This window comes from Oncorhynchus tshawytscha, linkage group LG10 (genome assembly GCF_018296145.1).
Source record: "Oncorhynchus tshawytscha isolate Ot180627B linkage group LG10, Otsh_v2.0, whole genome shotgun sequence".
Classification (NCBI taxonomy): Eukaryota; Metazoa; Chordata; class Actinopteri; order Salmoniformes; family Salmonidae; genus Oncorhynchus; species Oncorhynchus tshawytscha.
This window is the reverse complement of record NC_056438.1, coordinates 2,741,672-2,764,412: the sequence shown is the minus strand read 5'-3', so window position 1 is coordinate 2,764,412 and position 22,741 is coordinate 2,741,672. Positions and strand designations below refer to the sequence as shown.

The following is a 22,741-nucleotide window of genomic DNA, read 5'->3' as shown; positions in this document are numbered from 1 at the left end:
TGGTAGGAATCTAAAGATCCTTATAAAGCCCAAGAAGGTTCTAGAGTGTAAAAGGTTCTAACGGTCTCGAACATTCTACAGTCTCTGGCTTTGTTCCATATCTCAGCACGCATGTTAGTTTGGTCCTTTAGTTGTAGGCTGCGTCCCCACATGCTACGCACTTCCCTTTATATAGAGCTCAAAGGTAGTGAATGACGTAGGGGAACCGGGTGACATTTTGGACACAGCATTAGTCAATACAGGAGAACTGTACATACTGTATAATAATAACGCAAATGCTATGATAGTAACAATGCTACTGCCAAACAGAACTCTTATACAGTCAGTGAATAGGAGAAACAGAGTGAACAACAGTCTATAGTCAGGTCACCTATAGGGTAAGAGGAGAACCTATAGGATCTATAGGGTAAGAGGAGAACCTATAGGATCTATAGGGTAAGAGGAGAACCTATAGGACCTATAGGGTAAGAGGAGAACCTATAGGGTAAGAGGAGAACCTATAGGATCTATAGGGTAAGAGGAGAACCTATAGGACCTATAAGAGGAGAACCTATAGGGTAAGAGGAGAACCTATAGGACCTATAGGGTAAGAGGAGAACCTATAGGATCTATAGTAAGAGGAGAACCTATAGGACCTATAGGGTAGAGAATAACCTATAGGATTAGGGTAAGAGAATAACCTATAGGACCTATAGGGTAAGAGGAGAACCTATAGGATCTATAGGGTAAGAGGAGAACCTATAGGACCTATAGGGTAAGAGGAGAACCTATAGGGTAAGAGGAGAACCTATAGGACCTATAGGGTAAGAGGAGAACCTATAGGATCTATAGGTAGAGGAGAACCTATAGGATCTATAGGGTAAGAGGAGAACCTATAGGATCTATAGGGTAAGAGGAGAACCTATAGGATCTATAGGGTAAGAGGAGAACCTATAATCTATAGGGTAGGAGAACCTATAGGATCTAGGGTAAGAGGAGAACCTATAGGATCTATAGGGTAAGAGGAGAACCTATAGGATCTATAGGGTAAGAGGAGAACCTATAGGACCTATAGGGTAAGAGGAGAACCTATAGGATCTATAGGGTAAGAGGAGAACCTATGAGGTAAGAGAAGAACCTATAGGGTAAGAGGAGAACCTATAGGGTAAGAGGAGAACCTATAGGGTAAGAGGAGAACCTATGAGGTAAGAGAAGAACCTATGAGGTAAGAGGAGAACCTATGAGGTAAGAGGAGAACCTATGAGGTAAGAGGAGAACCTATGAGGTAAGAGAAGAACCTATGAGGTAAGAGAAGAACCTATGAGGTAAGAGGAGAACCTATGAGGTAAGAGGAGAACCTATGAGGTAAGAGGGAGAACCTATGAGGTAAGAGAAGAACCTATGAGGTAAGAGGGAAGAACCTATGAGGTAAGAGAAGAACCTATGAGGTAAGAGGAGAACCTATGAGGTAAGAGGAGAACCTATGAGGTAAGAGGAGAACCTATGAGGTAAGAGGAGAACCTATGAGGTAAGAGGAGAACCTATGAGGTAAGAGGAGAACCTATGAGGTAAGAGAAGAACCTATAGGACCTATAGGGTAAGAGGAGAACCTATAGGGTAAGAGGAGAACCTATAGGCCCTATAGGATAAGAGAACAGGAATGTCGACAATACCCTCTGTTTTGGCCCACAGATGTGGCAGTTGAGAGGCCCCAACTTGCATTAAGATACTGGAAGGTTTCATGGGCCCCCAGACATGGTGGATGGTTATTGGGGTGATGAGCTCTCCTCTAGCCAGGAAGGAGGCTCCGTGCCGGGCATGGGTAGCTTGGTGCTTGCCTGCTGCAGGCTGAGCTCCAGGTGCTGGTGGTTGGAGGTGCTGTTGGAGGCTATAGCACCATGGAACAATACCAACTGATGCTGGAGAACCTTTACCTGGGGGGAGGAGGGGAATTAGTGGGAAAACGAGGGAGGGAGAGGAGTGAATGAGTGTGTTCCATCCAAACCCCCCTCCAGGGTGGCCGTCAATAATGTCTGATCCCTGGCCATGACCCCACTCTCTGAGGGTGACTCAGTAGGAAGTGATCCCTGGTCATGACCCCCACTCTCTGAGGGTGACTCAGTAGGTAGTGATCCCTGGTCATGACCCCACTCTCTGAGGGTGACTCAGTAGGAAGTGATCCTGGTCATGACCCCACTCTCTGAGGGTGACTCAGTAGGAAGTGATCCCTGGTCAAGACCCCACTCTCTGAGGGTGACTCAGTAGGTAGTGATCCCTGGTCATGACCCCACTCTCTGAGGGTGACTCAGTAGGAAGTGATCCCTGGTCATGACCCCACTCTCTGAGGGTGACTCAGTAGGAAGTGATCCCTGGTCATGACCCACTCTCTGAGGGTGACTCAGTAGGAAGTGATCCCTGGTCATGACCCCACTCTCTGAGGTGACTCAGTAGGAAGTGATCCCTGGCCATAAATGCACCCCTATTTGACCTCGTCTTCTTATATCGTCTCCTTACCTTATTCTCTTCCAGTAGTTTGAGTTTGACTGACAGGTCGTTTCGGCTCTTCTCATACTTCTCTCTCTGGTTCTGGAAGGTTCTCTGGGCCTGCTCTAGTTTGGGGAGGGTGGCGGTGTCTCGAGTCCCAGGTTCAAGTCCTCCAGGTCACAACGGTGCACGCATCGTACTCGATCCTGTAAGACATTGGTCGTGTTCAATTTTTACATCCCGATGTGGCCCTCTCGAGCCAAAATGGTCGCTGGCCTAGCGAGATAACACAAAGGTTGTTGTGTTGCCTGGTCTCTCTCTCTGTGTGTGTGTGTGTGTGTGTGTGTTACCTGGCTGTCTCGTAGTGTTTCACGTTAACCATGGTGTCCTCTATAGTTTTGTTAACCAGTGTGTTCATATCAGAGGTGAAAGAGTTCACGGCCGAGACCATGACCTCTCCGCTCTTCGACAGGAACCGCTGGGTGTCCCCGTTCAGACCAAACTCTACCTGAGAAATACAAACCAGAACAAGAGGATTTGAGAGGACACTTTGCACACAAAAAAACTGTTGGAAACATTCAAGTCTGTATTTGAAGCCTTATCCAGAAATGAGAATTAAACCAAAAATAAAAGTAATTGTCTTGAGGACGGTGCTGGTCACTTCACCCCCATCAACATGTACAGATTACAATTTAAGTATATATATTCTCTCTCTCTGACCATACCTCAGGACTACCTGGCCTGATGACTCCTTGCTGTCCCCAGACTAGAGGACCATACCTCAGGACTACCTGGCCTGATGACTCCTTGCTGACCCTGGCGCCCAGACTAGAGGACTGGCGCCCAGACTAGAGGACTGGCGCCCAGACTAGAGGACTGGTGCCCAGACTAGAGGACTGGTACCCAGACTAGAGGACTGGTACCCAGACTAGAGGACTGGTACCCAGACTAGAGGACTGGTACCCAGACTAGAGGACTGGCGCCCAGACTAGAGGACTGGTGCCCAGACTAGAGGACTGGTGCCCAGACTAGAGGACTGGCGCCCAGACTAGAGGACTGGCGCCCAGACTAGAGGACTGGCGCCCAGACTAGAGGACTGGTGCCCAGACTAGAGGACTGGTACCCAGACTAGAGGACTGGTGCCCAGACTAGAGGACTGGTACCCAGACTAGAGGACTGGTACCCAGACTAGAGGACTGGTACCCAGACTAGAGGACTGGTGCCCAGACTAGAGGACTGGTGCCCAGACTAGAGGACTGGTGCCCAGACTAGAGGACTGGTACCCAGACTAGAGGAATGTTCTTTCAAAATAAAATGTATTAGAATCTCTCACGTGTAGTGGCGGCGTTTTGAGGCTGAGCTCGGTGAAGGCATCGCCCAGAGTCCTTTGCGTCTGTGTGACCTGGGCGAGCTGCGTGGCGAGTGTCTGGGCCAGGCAGGTCACATGATCATAACGGCGGCGGTCATCACGGAGAATGTCGATGCGGGCCTCGAGTTCTGGGTCGACCGTACGGGATCCACGACCCATCTTCTCTGACAGAACCTGCTTAGTACACTGGGGAGGAGGGGGAGGGGAGGGAAGGAAGGGCAGAAGGGGGAGTAAGGAATGGAGAGGGAGGGAGGAGAGGAAGAGAAAGAGAGATGTGACATGCAGGACAAGCAGAGAAAGGAGTTTCTTAAAGATGAACTTGCTCTCTCTCCCCTCCCTCCCGTCTCCTCCCTCCCTCTCTCCTTGCTCTTTCCTTCCCCGTCTCTTTCCCCCTCCCTCTCCCCTCCTCTCTTCTCCCTCTCTCCTCCCTTTCCCCATTCCTCTCCCCCTTTCCTACCCCCTCCCTCTCTCTTTCCCCCTTCCTCCCTCTCTCCCTTTCCTCCCTCCTCCCCCTCCCTCTCTCTCTCTCTCCCCCCATTCCTCTCCTCCCCCTTTCCTTTCCTTCCCCCCTCCCTCTCTCTTTCACCCCCTCCCTCTCTCTTTCCCCTCTCCTCTCTCTTTCACCCCCTCCCTCTCTCTTTCCCCTCTCCTCTCTCTTTCACCCCCTCCCTCTCTCTTTCCCCTCTCCTCTCTCTTTCACCCCTCCCTCTCTCTTTCCCCTCTCCTCTCTCTTTCACCCCCTCCCTCTCTCTTCCCCTCTCCTCTCTCTTTCACCCCCTCCCTCTCTTTTCCCCTCTCCTCTCTCTTTCACCCCCTCCCTCTCTCTTTCACCCCCTCCCTCTCTCTTTCCCCTCTCCTCTCTCTTCACCCCCCTCCCTCTCTCCCCATTCCTCTCCTCCCCCCTCCCTCTCTCCCCATTCCTCTCCTCCCCCTCCCTCTCTCACCTTATAAGTAGTGATGCTCCATTTGCGAACCTGTTCCAGTTTCTCGATGGCGGGCATTTTCTGGTTTCCCGTGACAACCACTGGTCCTGTGGTTGGCTTCCGTGAACCTAGATGGTAGAGACCCAAACAGATATAATATTAGACGAAAACATCATTTAAAAACCTGAATTTGTTTGTTATCTCTGGAATGCGTGGGAAGACTTTTGAACAGATGACCAAAATAAAAAAATCACTTGGAGCTGATTTGCTGTTGTATAGTATAGTATATTAGTAGTAGTAGTATAGTATATTAGTAGTAGTATAGTATATTAGTAGCAGTATAGTATATTAGTAGTATAGTATATTAGTAGCAGTATAGTATATTAGTAGTAGTAGTAGTATAGTATATTAGTATTAGTAGTATAGTATATTAGTATTAGTAGTAGTAGTATAGTATATTAGTATAGTATATTAGTATTAGTAGTATAGTATATTAGTATTAGTAGTATATTAGTAGTAGTAGTATAGTATATTAGTAGTAGTATATTAGTATTAGTATAGTATATTAGTAGCAGTATAGTATATTAGTATTAGTAGTAGTAGTATAGTATATTAGTATTAGTAGTATAGTATATTAGTATTAGTAGTATAGTATATTAGTATTAGTAGTAGTATTATATTAGTATTAGTAGTAGTAGTAGTATAGTATATTAGTATTAGTAGTAGTAGTAGTATAGTATATTAGTAGTAGTAGTATAGTATAGTATATTAGTAGCAGTATATTAGTATTAGTAGTAGTAGTATATTAGTAGTAGCAGTATAGTGTATTAGTAGTAGTAGTAGTATAGTATAATAGTATTAGTAGTAGTAGTATAGTATATTAGTATTAGTAGTAGTAGTATAGCATATTAGTATTAGTAGTATAATATATTAGTATTAGTAGTAGTATAGTATATTAGTAGTAGTATATTAGTATTAGTAGTAGTAGAGTATATTAGTATTAGTAGTAGTAGTATAGTATATTAGTATTAGTAGTAGTAGTAGTAGTGTATTAGTAGTAGTATAGTGTATTAGCAGTAGTAGTAGTGTGTATTAGTAGTATAGTATATTAGTATTAGTAGTGGTATAGTATTAGTAGTAGTGTAGTATATTAGTATTAGTAGTAGTATAGTATATTAGTATTAGTATTAGTAGTAGTATAGTTTATTATTATTATTAGTAGTAGTAGATTAGAGAGGGGGTGAGAGGTCAGGGTGAGAGGGTGATTCATTGATTTTATTGCTGCCTTACCCTCATCGGGTTCTGTGTTGTCCTCGACAACGGACTCCTTCTGGTAGGAAGTGAAAACAGACAGAATGAAAGAATAGAACACCTGTGCTGAGTCACCTTACAGTCCGGACACACTGAGTCACCTCTACCTGCTGCACACAGTAACGTCACCTTGGACAAACACTGCTGTGTGTGTGTGTGTGTGTGTGTGTGTGTGTGTGTGTGTGTGTGTGTGTGTGTGCGTGTGTAAGCAAAAAGAAGAAAGACAAAACAGAGAGAGCAGACAGAGAGACGGGGAGGTTTAGCAGACAGAGAGGCGGGGAGGTTTAGCAGACAGAGAGACGGGGAGGTTTAGCAGACAGAGAGACGGGGGAGGTTGCTTGAGCAGACAGAGAGACGGGGAGGTTTAGCAGACAGAGAGACGGGGAGGTTAGCAGAACAGAGAGACGGGGAGGTTTAGCAGACAGAGAGGCGGGGAGGTTTAGCAGACAGAGAGACGGGAGGTTAGCAGACAGAGGCGGGGAGGTTAGCAGACAGAGAGACGGGGAGGTTTAGCAGACAGAGAGACGGGGAGGTTTTGCAGACAGAGAGGGGGGAGGTTTAGCAGACAGAGAGACGGGGGAGGTTTAGCAGACAGAGACGGGGAGGTTAGCAGACAGAGAGACGGGAGGTTTAGCAGACAGAGAGGCGGGGAGGTTGCAGACAGAGAGACGGGAGGTTTAGCAGACAGAGAGACGGGGAGGTTTAGCAGACAGAGAGACGGGGAGGTTTAGCAGACAGAGACGGGGAGGTTTAGTAGACAGAGAGACGGAAAGGTTTAGCAGACAGAGAGACGGGGAGGTTTAGCAGACAGAGACGGGGAGGTTAGCAGACAGAGAGACGGGGAGGTTTAGCAGACAGAGAGGTTTAGTAGACAGAGAGGGGGGAGGTTAGCAGACAGAGAGATTAGCAGACAGAGGTTTAGTAGACAGAGAGACGGGGAGGTTTAGCAGACAGAGACGGGGAGGTTGCAGACAGAGACGGGGAGGTTTAGCAGACAGAGACGGGGAGGTTAGCAGACAGAGACGGGAGGTTTAGCAGACAGAGACGGGGAGGTTAGCAGACAGAGAGACGGGGAGGTTTAGCAGACAGAGAGGTTTAGTAGACAGAGAGACGGGGAGGTTTAGCAGACAGAGACGGGGAGGTTAGCAGACAGAAAGAGCGGGGAGGTTAGCAGACAGAGAGACGGGGAGGTTTAGCAGACAGAGAGGTTTAGTAGACAGAGAGACGGGGAGGTTTAGCAGAGACGGGGAGGTTAGCAGACAGAGACGGGGAGGTTAACAGACAGAGAGACGGGGAGGTTAACAGACAGAGAGACGGGGAGGTTTAGCAGACAGAGAGACGGGGAGGTTAGCAGACAGAGAGACGGGGAGGTTTAGCAGACAGAGAGACGGGGAGGTTTAGCAGACAGAGAGACGGGGAGGTTTAGCAGACAGAGAGACGGGGAGGTTTAGCAGACAGAGAGACGGGGAGGTTTAGCAGACAGAGAGACGGGGAGGTTTAGCAGACAGAGAGATCGGGGAGGTTTAGCAGACAGAGAGACGGGGAGGTTAGCAGACAGAGAGACGGGGAGGTTTAGCAGACAGAGAGACGGGAGGTTTAGCAGACAGAGAGATTAGCAGACAGAGAGGCGGGGAGGTTGGCAGACAGAGAGATTAGCAGACAGAGAGGTTTAGTAGACAGAGAGATCGGGGAGGTTTAGCAGACAGAGACGGGGAGGTTAGCAGACAGAGAGATTAGCAGACAGAGAGTTTAGAAGACAGAGAGACGGGGAGGTTTAGCAGACAGAGACGGGGAGGTTTAGCAGACAGAGGCGGGGAGGTTTAGCAGACAGAGAGACGGGGAGGTTTAGCAGACAGAGAGATGGGGAGGTTTAGCAGACAGAGAGACGGGGAGGTTTAGCAGACAGAGAGACGGGGAGGTTTAGCAGACAGAGAGATTAGCAGACAGAGAGACGGGGAGGTTGGCAGACAGAGAGATTAGCAGACAGAGAGTTTTAGTAGACAGAGAGACGGGGAGGTTTAGCAGACAGAGACGGGGGAGGTTAGCAGACAGAGATTAGCAGACAGAGAGGTTTAGAAGACAGAGAGACGGGGAGGTTTAGCAGACAGAGACGGGGAGGTTTAGCAGACAGAGAGACGGGGAGGTTTAGCAGACAGAGAGACGGGAGGTTTAGCAGACAGAGAGACGGGGAGGTTTAGCAGACAGAGAGACGGGGAGGTTTAGCAGACAGAGACGGGGAGGTTTAGCAGACAGAGAGACGGGGAGGTTTAGCAGACAGAGAGACGGGGAGGTTTAGCAGACAGAGAGACGGGGAGGTTTAGCAGACAGAGAGACGGGAGGTTTAGCAGACAGAGAGACGGGGAGGTTAGCAGACAGAGAAACGGAGAGATTTAGCAGACAGAGAGATGGGGAGGTTTAGAAGACAGAGAGACGGGGAGGTTTAGCAGACAGAGAGACAGGGAGGTTAGCAGACAGAGAGGTTTAGTGGACAGAGAGACGGAAAGGTTTAGCAGACAGAGAGACGGGGAGGTTAGCAGACAGAGAGACGGGGAGGTTAGCAGACAGAGAGATTAGCAGACAGAGAGGTTTAGTAGACAGAGAGGGGGGAGGTTAGCAGACAGAAAGACGGGGAGGTTTAGCAGACAGAGAGGTTAGCAGACAGAGAGACGGGGAGGTTTAGCAGACAGAGAGGTTTAGTAGACAGAGAGACGGAAAGGTTTAGCAGACAGAGAGACGGGGAGGTTAGCAGACAGAGAGACGGGGAGGTTTAGCAGACAGAGACGGGAGGTTTAGCAGACAGAGACGGGGAGGTTTAGCAGACAGAGGCGGGGAGGTTTAGCAGACAGAGAGGCGGGGAGGTTTAGCAGACAGAGAGACGGGGAGGTTAGCAGACAGAGAGACGGGGAGGTTTAGCAGACAGAGAGACGGGGAGGTTTAGCAGACAGAGAGACGGGGAGGTTTAGCAGACAGAGAGATTAGCAGACAGAGAGGTTTAGTAGACAGAGAGACGGGGAGGTTTAGCAGACAGAGACGGGGAGGTTTAGCAGACAGAGACGGGGAGGTTTAGCAGACAGAGACGGGGAGTTTAGCAGACAGAGAGATGGGGAGGTTTAGCAGACAGAGAGACGGGGAGGTTTAGCAGACAGAGAGACGGGGAGGTTTTAGCAGACAGAGAGATTAGCAGACAGAGGTTTAGTAGACAGAGAGACGGGGAGGTTTAGCAGACAGAGACGGGAGGTTAGCAGACAGAGAGATTAGCAGACAGAGAGGTTTAGTAGACAGAGACGGGGAGTTTTAGCAGACAGAGACGGGGAGGTTTAGCAGACAGAGAGACGGGGAGGTTTAGCAGACAGAGAGACGGGGAGGCTTAGCAGACAGAGAGACGGGGAGGTTTAGCAGACAGAGACGGGGAGGTTAGCAGACAGAGAGACGGGGAGGTTTGAGCAGACAGAGACGGGAGGTTTAGCAGACAGAGAGACGGGGAGGTTTAGCAGACAGAGACGGGGAGGTTAGCAGACAGAAAGACGGGGAGGTTAGCAGACAGAGAGACGGGAGGTTTAGCAGACAGAGAGGTTTAGTAGACAGAGAGACGGGGAGGTTTAGCAGAGACGGGGAGGTTAGCAGACAGAGACGGGGGAGGTTAACAGACAGAGAGACGGGGAGGTTAACAGACAGAGAGACAGGGAGGTTAGCAGACAGAGAGACGGGGAGGTTTAGCAGACAGAGACGGGGAGGTTAGCAGACAGAGAGACGGGGAGGTTTAGCAGACAGAGACGGGGAGGTTAGCAGACAGAGAGACGGGGAGGTTTAGCAGACAGAGGGTTTAGTAGACAGAGAGACGGGGAGGTTAGCAGACAGAGAGATTAGCAGACAGAGAGGTTTAGTAGACAGAGAGACGGGGAGGTTTAGCAGACAGAGACGGGGAGGTTAGCAGACAGAGACGGGGAGGTTTAGCAGACAGAGACGGGGAGGTTAGCAGACAGAGAGACGGGGAGGTTTAGCAGACAGAGAGGTTTAGTAGACAGAGAGACGGGGAGGTTTAGCAGACAGAGACGGGGAGGTTAGCAGACAGAGACGGGGAGGTTTAGCAGACAGAGAGACGGGAGGTTTAGCAGACAGAGAGACGGGGAGGTTTAGCAGACAGAGAGACGGGGAGGTTTAGCAGACAGAGAGACGGGGAGGTTTAGCAGACAGAGAGACGGGGAGGTTTAGCAGACAGAGAGACGGGGAGGTTTAGCAGACAGAGAGACGGGGAGGTTTAGCAGACAGAGAGACGGGGAGGTTAGCAGACAGAGAAACGGAGAGGTTTAGCAGACAGAGAGATGGGGAGGTTTAGCAGACAGAGAGACGGGGAGGTTTAGCAGACAGAGAGACAGGGAGGTTAGCAGACAGAGAGGTTTAGTGGACAGAGAGACGGAAAGGTTTAGCAGACAGAGAGACGGGGAGGTTAGCAGACAGAGAGGTTTAGTAGACAGAGAGACGGGGAGGTTAGCAGACAGAAAGACGGGGAGGTTTAGCAGACAGAGAGGTTAGCAGACAGAGAGACGGGGAGGTTTAGCAGACAGAGAGGTTTAGTAGACAGAGAGACGGAAAGGTTTAGCAGACAGAGACAAGGGAGGTTTGCAGACAGAGAGACGGGGAGGTTTAGCAGACAGAGAGACGGGGAGGTTTAGCAGACAGAGAGACAGGGAGGTTAGCAGACAGAGAGGTTTAGTGGACAGAGAGACGGAAAGGTTTAGCAGACAGAGAGACGGGGAGGTTAGCAGACAGAGAGATTAGCAGACAGAGAGGTTTAGTAGACAGAGAGACGGGGAGGTTAGCAGACAGAGAGACGGGGAGGTTAGCAGACAGAGAGACGGGGAGGTTTAGCAGACAGAGACGGGAGGTTTAGCAGACAGAGACGGGGAGGTTTAGCAGACAGAGAGGCGGGGAGGTTTAGCAGACAGAGAGACGGGGAGGTTAGCAGACAGAGACGGGGAGGTTAGCAGACAGAAAGACGGGGAGGTTAGCAGACAGAAGTTTAGTAGACAGAGAGACGGGGAGGTTTAGCAGACAGAGACGGGGAGGTTTAGCAGACAGAGAGACGGGGAGGTTTAGCAGACAGAGACGGGAGGTTAGCAGACAGAAAGAGGGAGGTTAGCAGACAGAGAGACGGGAGGTTTAGCAGACAGAGAGGTTTAGTAGACAGAGAGGCGGGGAGGTTTAGCAGAGACGGGGAGGTTGCAGACAGAGACGGGGAGGTTAACAGACAGAGAGACGGACAGACAGAGAGACGGGGGGTTTAGTAGACAGAGAGACGGGGAGGTTTAGCAGACAGAGAGACGGGGAGGTTAGCAGACAGAGAGACGGGGAGGTTTAGCAGACAGAGAGACGGGGAGGTTTAGCAGACAGAGAGACGGGGAGGTTAGCAGACAGAGAGACCCAGGGGAGGTTAACAGACAGAGAGACGGGGAGGTTTAGTAGACAGAGAGACGGGGAGGTTTAGCAGACAGAGAGACGGGGAGGTTAGCAGACAGAGAGACGGGAGGTTTAGCAGACAGAGACGGGAGGTTAGCAGACAGAGAGACGGGGAGGTTTAGCAGACAGAGAGGTTTAGTAGACAGAGAGACGGGGAGGTTAGCAGACAGAGATTAGCAGACAGAGAGGTTTAGTAGACAGAGAGACGGGGAGGTTAGACAGAGAGATTAGCAGACAGAGAGGTTTAGTAGACAGAGGGAGGTTTAGCAGACAGAGAGAGGTTAGCGGGACGGGGAGGTTTAGCAGACAGAGAGACGGGGGAGGTTAGCAGACAGAGAGACGGGGAGGTTTAGCAGACAGAGAGGTTTAGTAGACAGAGGGGAGGTTTAGCAGACAGAGACGGGGAGGTTAGCAGACAGAGACGGGGAGGTTTAGCAGACAGAGAGACGGGAGGTTTAGCAGACAGAGAGACGGGGAGGTTTAGCAGACAGAGAGACGGGTTTAGCAGACAGAGAGACGGGGAGGTTTAGCAGACAGAGAGACGGGTAGGTTTAGCAGACAGAGAGATTGGGAGGTTAGCAGACAGAGAGACGGGGAGGTTAGCAGACAGAGAGACGGGGAGGTTTAGCAGACAGAGAGACGGGGAGGTTTAGCAGACAGAGACGGGGGAGGTTAGCAGACAGAGAGACGGGGAGGTTAGCAGACAGAGAAACGGGGAGGTTTAGTAGACAGAGAGACGGAAAGGTTTAGCAGACAGAGAGGTTTAGGTTAGCAGACAGAGAGGCGGGGAGGTTAGCAGACAGAGAGACAGGGAGGTTAGCAGACAGAGAGACGGGGAGGTTTAGCAGACAGAGAGACGGGGAGGTTAGCAGACAGAGAGACAGGGGAGGTTAACAGACAGAGAGACGGGGAGGTTTGCAGACAGAGACGGGGAGTTTAGACAGAGAGGTTTAGCAGACAGAGACGGGGGAGTTTAGCAGACAGAGACGGGGAGTTTAGCAGACAGAGAGAGTTTAGCAGGAGGTTTAGCAGACAGAGACGGGAGTTTGGGAGGTTTTTAGCAGACAGAGACGGGGAGTTTAGCAGACAGAGGTTAGCAGACAGAGACGGGGAGGTTAGCAGACAGAGAGACGGGGAGGTTAGCAGACAGAGAGACGGAGAGGTTTAGCAGACAGAGAGACGGGGAGGTTAGCAGACAGAGACGGGAGTTTAGCAGACAGAGACTGGGAGTTTAGCAGACAGAGACGGGGGAGTTTAGCAGACAGAGACGGGGAGTTTAGCAGACAGAGACGGGAGTTTAGCAGACAGAGACGGGAGTTTAGCAGACAGAGGTTAGCAGACAGAGAGACAGGGAGGTTAGCAGACAGAGAGGTTAGCAGACAGAGAGACGGGGAGGTTAGCAGACAGAGAGACGGGGAGGTGTGTGTGTGTGCGTTTGCTACTTCAGTGCCACAGGTGAGTCACCTGTTGATGACATCATTGTGCCACACCCTTTACCTGACACATCACTGGACAAATCACTGGACAATGGTACTCTTATCTCATAAATACACTGATCAGAACAGTAGACAGGCTGAATGAACCAGTGATGTTACTCATCCGTTCTAGATAGTATGAAGCTGATAAGCACTAAATACTGATATCCTTGACATGATACAGTGTTATAATAATATTACATACTATATTTAACATAAACACATTGTTCATATTGTTAAAGTAGACTCAGGGATCTGGAAACCTCTCAATGGTCACTTTTAAATCTTTTTCTATTTACCCAAATTGATTCTGGAAGAATATCCAGAGACCACAGAGAGACTCTGGGTTTTGTTGTTTTTCAAATCACAGAATGCAGTTTTTATATGTCCTCTTCTTGTCCCAAACATATTATGATCAACACTCAGTAGTGTCCTGGATACCTGGTAGTTCTTACCATGTGGATGGCCTCCTGTCCACCAGACCCCTCTCCCTCGCTGGGTATGAGGGTCTCCCCTCTCTGGTTCTCCCCCTCCACCATCATCCTTCCTTCTTTCTACAGAATACACCTTTTATAGACAGTCAAACCATGGAAATATAAATATTAGATTCTACTTCCTTTCATTTTGAGCTGAACACTTCCTTTTGAGTGCAGTGCCCCTCCTCTCCTCCTCCTCCTCCTCTCTGACTGAGCTTAACTCTTCTTCTCCTCCTCTCTGACTCTTCTCTCCTCCTCCTCCTCTCTGACTGAGCTTTACTCTCCTCCTCCTCCTCCTCTGACTGAGCTTTACTCTCCTCCGCCTCCTCTCTGACTGAGCTTTACTCTCCTCCGCCTCCTCTCTGACTGAGCTTTACTCTCCTCCTCCTCCTCCTCCTCTCTGACTGAGCTTTACTCTCCTCCTCCTCCTCTCTGACTGAGCTTTACTCTCCTCCTCCTCCTCCTCCTCTCTGACTGAGCTTTACTCTCCTCCTCCTCCTCTCTGACTGAGCTTTACTCTCCTCCTCCTCCTCCTCCTCCTCCTCCTCTCTGACTGAGCTTTACTCTCCTCCTCCTCCTCCTCTCCTCTGACTGAGCTTTACTCTCCTCCTCCTCCTCCTCCTCTCTGACTGAGCTTTACTCTCCTCCTCCTCCTCTCTGACTGAGCTTTACTCTCCTCCTCCTCCTCCTCCTCTGACTGAGCTTTACTCTCCTCCTCCTCCTCCTCCTCCTCTCTGACTGAGCTTTACTCTCCTCCTCCTCCTCCTCCTCTCTGACTGAGCTTTACTCTCCCCTCCTCCTCCTCCCTGACTGAGCTTTACTCTCCTCCTCCTCCTCCTCTCTGACTGAGCTTTACCTCCTCCTCCTCCTCCTCTCTGACTGAGCTTTACTCTCCTCCTCCTCCTCTGACTGAGCTTTACTCTCCTCCTCCTCCTCTCTGACTGAGCTTTACTCTCCTCCTCCTCCTCTCTCTGACTGAGCTTCCTCCTCCTCCTCCTCCTCTCTGAGCTTTACTCTCCTCCTCCTCCTCCCTGACTGAGCTTTACTCTCCTCCTCCTCCTCCCTGACTGAGCTTTACTCTCCTCCTCCTCCTCCCTGACTGAGCTTTACTCTCCTCCTCCTCCTCCTCTCTGACTGAGCTTTACTCTCCTCCTCCTCCTCCTCTCTGACTGAGCTTTACTCTCCTCCTCCTCCTCTGACTGAGCTTTACTCTCCTCCTCCTCCTCTGACTGAGCTTTACTCTCCTCCTCCTCCTCTCTGACTGAGCTTTACTCTCCTCCTCCTCCTCCTCCTCCTCTCTGACTGAGCTTTACTCTCCTCCTCCTCCTCCTCTCTGACTGAGCTTTACTCTCCTCCTCCTCCTCTCTGACTGAGCTTTACTCTCCTCCTCCTCCTCCTCCCTGACTGAGCTTTACTCTCCTCCTCCTCCTCCTCTGACTGAGCTTTACTCTCCTCCCTCCTCCTCCTCTCTGACTGAGCTTTACTCTCCTCCTCCTCCTCTGACTGAGCTTTACTCTCCTCCTCCTCCTCTGACTGAGCTTTACTCTCCTCCTCCTCCTCTCTGACTGAGCTTTACTCTCCTCCTCCTCCTCCTCTCTGAGCTTTACTCTCCTCCTCCTCCTCCCTGACTGAGCTTTACTCTCCTCCTCCTCCTCCCTGACTGAGCTTTACTCTCCTCCTCCTCCTCCCTGACTGAGCTTTACTCTCCTCCTCCTCCTCCTCTCTGACTGAGCTTTACTCTCCTCCTCCTCCTCCTCTCTGACTGAGCTTTACTCTCCTCCTCCTCCTCTGACTGAGCTTTACTCTCCTCCTCCTCCTCTGACTGAGCTTTACTCTCCTCCTCCTCCTCTCTGACTGAGCTTTACTCTCCTCCTCCTCCTCCTCCTCCTCCTCCTCTCTGACTGAGCTTTACTCTCCTCCTCCTCCTCCTCCTCCTCTCTGACTGAGCTTTACTCTCCTCCTCCTCCTCTCTGACTGAGCTTTACTCTCCTCCTCCTCCTCTCTGACTGAGCTTTACTCTCCTCCTCCTCCTCCTCTCTGACTGAGCTTTACTCTCCTCCTCCTCCTCTCTGACTGAGCTTTACTCTCCTCCTCCTCCTCTCTGACTGAGCTTTACTCTCTCCTCCTCCTCCTCCTCCTCTCTGACTGAGCTTTACTCTCCTCCTCCTCTCTGACTTTTACTCTCCTCCTCCTCTCTGACTGAGCTTTACTCTCCTCCTCCTCCTCCCTGACTGAGCTTTACTCTCCTCCTCCTCCTCCTCCTCTCTGACTGAGCTTTACTCTCCTCCTCCTCCTCCTCCCTGACTGAGCTTTACTCTCCTCCTCCTCCTCCTCCTCCTCTCTGACTGAGCTTTACTCTCCTCCTCCTCCTCTCCTCCTCTCTGACTGAGCTTTACTCTCCTCCTCCTCCTCCTCCTCTCTGACTGAGCTTTACTCTCCTCCTCCTCCTCCTCCTCCTCTGACTGAGCTTTACTCTCCTCCTCCTCCTCCTCCCTGACTGAGCTTTACTCTCCTCCTCCTCCTCCTCCTCCTCTCTGACTGAGCTTTACTCTCCTCCTCCTCCTCTCTGACTGAGCTTTACTCTCCTCCTCCTCCTCCCTGACTGAGCTTTACTCTCCTCCTCCTCTCTGACTGAGCTTTACTCTCCTCCTCCTCCTCCCTGACTGAGCTTTACTCTCCTCCTCCTCCTCCCTGACTGAGCTTTACTCTCCTCCTCCTCCTCCTCTCTGACTGAGCTTTACTCTCCTCCTCCTCCTCCTCTCTGACTGAGCTTTACTCTCCTCCTCCTCCTCCTCTGACTGAGCTTTACTCTCCTCCTCCTCCTCTGACTGAGCTTTACTCTCCTCCTCCTCCTCTCTGACTGAGCTTTACTCTCCTCCTCCTCCTCCTCCTCCTCTCTGACTGAGCTTTACTCTCCTCCTCCTCCTCCTCCTGACTGACTGAGCTTTACTCTCCTCCTCCTCCTCTCTGACTGAGCTTTACTCTCCTCCTCCTCCTCCTCCCTGACCTTTACTCTCCTCCTCCTCCTCCTCTCTGACTGAGCTTTACTCTCCTCCTCCTCCTCCTCTGACTGAGCTTTACTCTCCTCCTCCTCCTCTGACTGAGCTTTACTCTCCTCCTCCTCCTCTCTGACTGAGCTTTACTCTCCTCCTCCTCCTCTGACTGAGCTTTACTCTCCCCTCCTCCTCCTCCTGACTGAGCTTTACTCTCCTCCTCCTCCTCCCTGACTGAGCTTTACTCTCCTCCTCCTCCTCCCTGACTGAGCTTTACTCTCCTCCTCCTCCTCCTCTGAGCTTTACTCTCCTCCTCCTCCTCCTCTCTGACTGAGCTTTACTCTCCTCCTCCTCCTCCTCTCTGACTGAGCTTTACTCTCCTCCTCCTCCTCTGACTGAGCTTTACTCTCCTCCTCCTCCTCTGACTGAGCTTTACTCTCCTCCTCCTCCTCTCTGACTGAGCTTTACTCTCCTCCTCCTCCTCCTCTCCTCCTCTGACTGAGCTTTACTCTCCTCCTCCTCCTCCTCCTCCTCTGACTGAGCTTTACTCTCCTCCTCCTCCTCTCTGACTGAGCTTTACTCTCCTCCTCCTCCTCTCTGACTGAGCTTTACTCTCCTCCTCCTCCTCTCTGACTGAGCTTTACTCTCCTCCTCCTCCTCTCTGACTGAGCTTTACTCTCCTCCTCCTCCTCTCTGACTGAGCCTTCCTACTCTCCACTCCAGCTGTCCAACTACCACAGGGTCGGTCTGGTTTGGTTAGCATACACTGCCACCTGCGGTTATTCACCAACACTACAAACACACACGTAAACTAGTAACATTACTGTTGTTGTCATTCAATGACAGAATAGTTGTCTCGTAAATCATTTGTATAACAACCGGATAAAATGTCTATAATTCTAGTATAATAAGCTTGGCCCATTGCAAATAGCCCCCCAATAAACATTCACAACACACATAGTTACTTGCCATTCATATTATACAACAAGTTGGCCAGGGCAGTGAGAGGTTTCGTTGTCTTCCTCTCATCTGACTACTAGTCACACGACGGACAGATAGTCATATCAATTAGAAATCATTCGCAATCCATTTCTCTCTATACAACATCCGCTATTTCCGTGATTAGAAGTATAAGTTAGGCCTGTTTAAAGTACAACTTGTAGGCTACTTACTCGTTGTTAGTTATGAATGTCTCCTGGCGAACAAAACGTAAACAACGACCAGAAAAGTTTGCAAAGTTTTACCTTCTATTTCTTTCAGATGTATTTCTTCGTCCGTTTCCTTTGGATTTAATCTCTAGATCGATGTCAAACTGCGCCAGGAAACTATTAGAGACTTTGGGACAAAAGTACAATTGGAACTTTTCTGAAAACCGGAAATGTAAAACAAAATATCAAAACTACATTCAAATCCCGGAAGTATTTCTACCTTGCTGTGCGTAAGGTCGTAACTAGTTAACACAGCCACAAAGTAATTAACAAACCGACTATTTCTAGAATTGATCTTCTTAAAATCGGATTTTAAATCGAACCTTAACCACACTGACAACTTTATGTCTAATCCTAAACTTAAATTAAGATTTTAAAAAACGAAGTTTTGTTTTCTAGAATTATTACTATCGCCAAATTTTGACTTTGTGGCTGTGCTATCTAGTGGGGATCTGTGCGTAGCCACAATGTAGGAGAAGCGTCAAGGGACGTTTTTTTTTCCTGAATAATCTGAGACTATATTTCTTCTTCTTTTTATTTTTTAAATCATCATCAATGTGAACCCAAAGGTTCACCAGGGCCCAGTTGATCTAAAAGTATCTGGATAATCGTCTCTCAAATAGGATTAAATGAATAGAACGGACAAATCATTGAACTGAATGGGGACTTCCGTTCTATTCATTCCATTTCTATGTTATCTGATCGGGCGAAATCCAGATAGATCACGTTATAAAAACTAGGCCCCAGAGTTGCTCGATCACCTATCACAGGACCATGTAACAGCATAACTCTAGACCATCCCCGCCCATACCCGGGCGCGAACCAGAGACCCTCTGCACACATCAACAACAGTCACCCCACGAAGCATCGTTACCCATCGCTCCACAAAAGCCATGGAAACTACTACTTCAAGGGCTCAGAGCAAGTGACGTCACCGATTGAAACGCTATTTAGCGCGCACCACCGCTAACTAAGCTAGCCGTTTCACATCCGTTACATGTGTCACCACGTTTCAAAAAATACATGTTGTTATTCTTCCTGTAAACAACTCATCTCCCAACCTAGATAGGTTATTAGCAGAATACTGTCATTAAATTGTACAGATATTAATCTGAAAGGTATATACCCCCAAAACTGATCTGGGACCAGGCTAGCACTTCTGACTTCAATGGGACTTCCTGTTTTAATAAAGTAAAAAAATTAAAAAACGGCCGTTGAGATGCTCGTTTTTGGTCCGAGGGTGTCTAAGTAAGAAGTTGAACACTTTAAAGTGGAATAAATCCTTTGGGGGTGGCACACTTAGTTGCTGGAGGGCCGAGTTTCTGAGGGTTTTCGCTACTCCCTTATACTTGATTGATCAATTAAGGTAATTGATTAGTTAGGGACTCCTTTCACCTGGTTGTGGAAAGGAAATAGAAAAAAATCTGCAGACAAACGACACAGCCCACCAGGAATTAGAGATCCTGCTATGGGACCAGCTTCCCCTTAGAGACAATGCTATGGGACCAGCTTCCCCTAAAAGACAATGCTATGGGACCAGCTTCCCCTTAGAGACAATGTTATGGGACCAGCTTCCCCTTAGAGACAATGCTATGGGACCAGCTTCCCCTTAGAGACAATGTTATGGGACCAGCTTCCCCTTAGAGACAATGTTATGGGAACAGATTCCCCTTAGAATGTTATGGGAACAGATTCCCCTTAGAGACAATGTTATGGGAACAGATTCCCCTTAGAGACAATGCTATGGGTATAGATTCCGCTTAGAGACAATGCTATGGGTATAGATTCCACTTAGAGGCCATGCTATAGGAACATATCCTTAGAGGCCATGCTATAGGAACATCTCCTTAGAGACCCTACAATAGGAACAGCTCCTTAGAGACCCTGCTATAGGAACAGCTCCTGAGAGACTAGAGACCCTGCTATAGGAACAGCTCCTTAGAGACCCTACAATAGGAACATCTCCTTAGAGACAAGAGACCCTGCTATAGGAACAGCTCCTTAAAGACCCTGCTATAGGAACAGCTCCTTAGAGACACTGCAATAGGAACAGCTCCTTAGAGACCCTGCAAAAGGAACATCTCCTTAGAGACCCTGCTGTAGGAACAGTTCCTTAGAGACTAGAGACCCTGCTATAGGAACAGCTCCTTAGAGACTATAGACCCTGCTATAGGAACAGCTCCTTAGAGACCCTACAATAGGAACATGTCCTTAGAGACTAGAGACCCTGCTATAGGAACAGTTCCTTATAGACCCTGCTATAGGAACATCTCCTTAGAGACTAGAGACCCTGCTATAGGAACAGCTCCTTAGAGACGAGAGACCCTGCTATAGGAACATCTCCTTAGAGACCCTGCAATAGGAACATGTCCTTAGAGACCCTGCTATAGGAACAGCTCCTTAGAGACCCTACAATAGGAACAGCTCCTGAGAGACACTGCTATAGGAACAGCTCCTTAGAGACTAGAGACCCTGCTATAGGAACAGTTCCTTAGAGACCCTGCTATAGGAACAGCTCCTTAGAGACCCTGCTATAGGAACAGCTCCTAGAGACCCTACAATAGGAACAGCTCCTTAGAGACCCTGCTATAGGAACAGCTCCTTAGAAACCCTGCTATAGGAACAGCTCCTTAGAGACCCTGCTATAGAAACAGCTCCTTAGAGACCCTGCTATAGGAACAGTTCCTTAGAGACTAGAGACCCTGCTATAGGAACAGTTCCTTATAGACCCTGCTATAGGAACATCTCCTTAGAGACTAGAGACCCTGCTATAGGAACAGCTCCTTTAGAGACGAGAGACCCTACAATAGGAACAGCTCCTTAGAGACCCTGCTATAGGAACAGCTCCTGAGAGACTAGAGACCCTGCTATAGGAACAGCTCCTTAGAGACCCTACAATAGGAACATCTCCTTCGAGACAAGAGACCCTGCTATAGGAACAGCTCCTTAAAGACCCTGCTATAGGAACAGCTCCTTAGAGACCCTGCAATAGGAACAGCTGCAGAGACCCTACAAAAGGAACATCTCCTTAGAGACCCTGCTGTAGGAACAGTTCCTTAGAGACTAGAGACCCTGCTATAGGAACAGCTCCTTAGAGACGAGAGACCCTGCGATAGGAACAGCTCCTTAGAGACCCTACTATAGGAACAGCTCCTAAGAGACCCTGCTATAGGACAGCTCCTTAGAGACTAGAGACCCTGCTATAGGAACAGCTCCTTAGAGGCCCTGCTATAGGAACAGCTCCTTAGAGACCCTATACAATAGGAACAGCTCCTTAGAGACCCTACTATAGGAACAGCTCCTTAGAGACCCTGCTATAGGAACAGCTCCTTAGAGACCCTGCTATAGGAACAGCTCCTTAGAGACCCTGCTATAGGAACAGCTCCTTAGATGCCCTACAATAGGAACAGCTCTTTAGAGACTAGAGACCCTGCAAAAGGAACATCTCCTTAGAGACCCTGCTATAGGAACATCTCCTTAGAGACCCTGCTATAGGAACATCTCCTTAGAGACCCTGCTATAGGAACAGCTCCTTAGAGACCCTGCTATAGGAACAGCTCCTTAGAGACTAGCGACCCTGCTATAGGAACAGCTCCTTAGAGACAAGAGACCCTGCTATAGGAACAGCTCCTTAGAGACCCTACTATAGGAACAGCTCCTTAGAGACCCTACAATAGGAACAGCTCCTTAGAGACCCTACAATAGGAACAGCTCCTTAGAGACCCTGCTATAGGAACAGTTCCTTAGAGACCCTGCTATAGGAACAGCTCCTTAGAGACCCTGCTATAGGAACAGCTCCTGAGAGACCGTGCTATAGGAACAGCTCCTTAGAGACTAGAGACCCTACAATAGGAACAGCTCCTTAGAGACTAGAGACCCTGCTATAGGAACAGCTCCTTAGAGACCCTGCTATAGGAACATCTCCTTAGAGACCCTACAATAGGAACAGTTCCTTAGAGACCCTACAATAGGAACAGCTCCTTAGAGGCCCTGCGATATGAACAGCTCCTTAGAGATCCTGCTATAGGAACAGTTCCTTAGAGACCCTACAAAAGGAACAGCTTCTTAGAGGCCCTTAGAACAGCTCCTTAGAGTCCCTACAATAGGAACAGCTCCTTAGAGGCCCTGCGATAGGAACAGTTCCTTAGAGACCCTGCAATAGGAACAGCTCCTTAGAGACCCTACAATTGGAACAGCTCCTTAGAGACCCTGCTATAGGAACAGCTCTGAGACCCTGCTATAGGAACAGCTCCTTAGAGACCCTGCTATAGGAACAGCTCCTTAGAGACCCTGCTATAGGAACAGCTCCTTAGAGACTAGCGACCCTGCTATAGGAACAGCTCCTTAGAGACTAGAGACCCTGCTATAGGAACAGCTCCTTAGAGACCCTACAATAGTTACAGCTCCTTAGAGACCCTGCTATAGAAACAGCTCCTTAGAGACCCTGCTATAGGAACAGCTCCTTAGAGACTAGAGACCCTGCTATAGGAACAGCTCCTTAGAGACCCTGCTATAGGAACAGCTCCTTAGAGACTAGAGACCCTGCTATAGAAACAGCTCCTTAGAGACCCTGCTATAGGAACAGCTCCTTAGAGACTAGAGACCCTGCTATAGGAACAGCTCCTTAGAGACCCTGCTATAGGAACAGCTCCTTAGAGACTAGAGACCCTGCTATAGGAACAGCTCCTTAGAGACCCTACAATAGGAACATCTCCTTAGAGACTAGAGACCCTGCTATAGGAACAGCTCCTTAGAGACCCTGCAATAGGAACAGCTCCTTAGAGACCCTGCAATAGGAACAGCTCCTTAGAGACCCTGCTATAGGAACATCTCCTTCGAGACCCTGCTGTAGGAACAGTTCCTTAGAGACTAGAAACCCTGCTATAGGAACAGCTCCTTAGAGACTATAGACCCTGCTGTAGGAACAGCTCCTTAGAGACTAGAGACCTGCTATAGGAACAGTTCCTTAGAGATCCTGCTATAGGAACAGCTCCTTAGAGACTAGAGACCCTGCTGTAGGAACAGTTCCTTAGAGACCCTACAATAGGAACAGCTTCTTAGAGGCC

General features: G+C 49.3%; 1 long non-coding RNA gene and 1 pseudogene across 3 annotated transcripts; both read right to left on the bottom strand.

Annotated features, from left to right (window-relative positions):
* Positions 1–266: 266 nt before the first annotated feature.
* On the bottom strand, positions 267–1,346 carry LOC121847372. Of its 3 annotated transcripts, none has more exons than XR_006084231.1 (3): positions 982–1,346; positions 681–767; positions 267–497 (listed from the first exon to the last, which is right to left on the bottom strand). It is a non-coding gene; the product is annotated as an uncharacterized LOC121847372 (long non-coding RNA). The 3 variants fall into 3 exon arrangements; XR_006084233.1 differs by having other exon boundaries at positions 681–738; XR_006084232.1 differs by lacking the exon at positions 267–497 and adding an exon at positions 558–599 and having other exon boundaries at positions 690–767.
* A 52-nt stretch (positions 1,347–1,398) lies between these two features.
* Positions 1,399–17,879, bottom strand: LOC121847370 (annotated as a pseudogene).
* Between the last annotated feature and the right edge of the window lie 4,862 nt (positions 17,880–22,741).